The sequence below is a fragment of the Aptenodytes forsteri genome, unplaced genomic scaffold (assembly GCF_000699145.1).
Source record: "Aptenodytes forsteri isolate BGI_AS27 unplaced genomic scaffold, ASM69914v1 Scaffold255, whole genome shotgun sequence".
Lineage (NCBI taxonomy): Eukaryota > Metazoa > Chordata > Aves > Sphenisciformes > Spheniscidae > Aptenodytes > Aptenodytes forsteri.
In genome coordinates, this window is record NW_008794888.1 from 3,967,107 (window position 1) to 3,968,665 (window position 1,559).

Consider the following 1,559-nt stretch of genomic DNA (forward strand, 5'->3'; position numbering starts at 1 on the left):
GGGGGCCGGGGGCGAGGGGAGGTGTCCGTGCCAGGAACACACCACACAGCGCTTTACCAAACAGATTTTATTAGAGCTACAAAAAAACGGGTCACGGCCTCGCAGCCCGCCTCCCCCGCCAAGCCCTCTCCCCGGGGAGAAGAGACCTGAAGCCAGGGGGTGCTCTGGGTAGACCCCAAGCCCTGGGGCTGCAAGGGACATCTTGCAGTGGCCAGGCTGGTGCATGGGTGGCCACTGCGAAGTCAAAGGGGCCAATGCTCTCCCTCCCCCTTGCGTTTGGGACAGGGTGCTCCCCCGCAGGGGTCCCCAGGGTCTCCTGTCCCCCACACTCCACAGTGACCGTTGCAGAGCTGCCACTGTGCTGCAGCCCCTTCCCTACAGCCCTGGCTGGCACAGCAGCGACTGTGGGCTCAGCTCCCTGCTCCCCTTCCCTGGGCAGCAAGGAGAGGAGCAGCAGAACACGCAGACAGGGACAAACGGACGGAGCAAGAGACAAGATGGCATCATATGGCCGCCCTGGCCCAGCTGAAGGGGTGCCTGGTGCTCCCCTGCTGCTCCCCCCACCCCGCCTCGGTTACGCCTCCCCCGGCCATCCGGCGAGCCCCTGCCCACAGTCGAGGGCCCGCGCGTCCCCGCGGTGCGTCCAGGACGAGGTGGTGGATGGAGCAGAAGGTAATAACACAAGGTGAGGTCCACTGCCTAAGAGGTGTCCAACTAAGAGCCCCGCGGCCGCGGCTCTGAGAGATGCACCCCCTTATCGTACTCCCCCTGCGTACAGACAAAAACCGCAGTCAGCAAGCGGAAGGGTTAGTGCAGCAGCGACAGGGCCAGCACGCACGCACGCACACGCCTGCGCCGGCACGAGGGGTGCGAGCGCACGCCAAGGTGTGGAGCCACCCACCGAGACCCCTGAGAGGGGCTGGGGCTCAGGCCGTCGCCCCCGCAGCCCAGCTCCTGCTGGCCGTGGAGCACGGGGCTGGCTCCCGCTCCCACCCTCGTGCCGCCGCGCTTTGCCGGAGGCTGGGAGCGGGGTCCCAGCAGGGTACAAGCAGTGCAGCCAAGGCCGGGGTGGGATGGGCGCAGCCCAGGGGACTCAGGCAGCTGTCAGCAGGGAGGGCTGGGGGGAGCAGGGCACACACAGCAAAGGGCAAGAGGAGGGAGGCAGCATCACTCGTCCCCACAGGCTCCTTCCCTGTCCTCGGGAGATGCCAGGCAGAGCCTGACTATCAGTCCCGAGCCCCCCCCCAGCATTTGCACACATATATTGGGGTCCTAGGAGGACCACAGCAGGGCTGGGGAGGGACGGCAAGGGAAGGGGGCTGGACAGCCCAGTCCCATGCATACAGGCTATTGATGGAAACGGGCAGGGGGGGACCTCTCCAAACTGCCCTGTGCCTGGCACGCAGCTTGCAGGCTGCCTGGGGTAGGGAGGGAGGGAACTGTTGGCACGGCAGGGGGGGGGCGCGTCCGAGGCAAAGTCCCCCCCTGCGCAGCGAGGGGCAGCACCCAGCCCCAGCAGTGGGGACGTGGGGGGGGGACGTGGGGTGAAGCTGGGCTGG

General features: G+C 67.4%; 1 protein-coding gene across 1 annotated transcript in view; it reads right to left on the bottom strand.

Annotated features, from left to right (window-relative positions):
* SPEG (SPEG complex locus) overlaps window positions 1-1,559 on the bottom strand; it is a 47,648-nt gene that overhangs the window by 20,066 nt on the left and 26,023 nt on the right.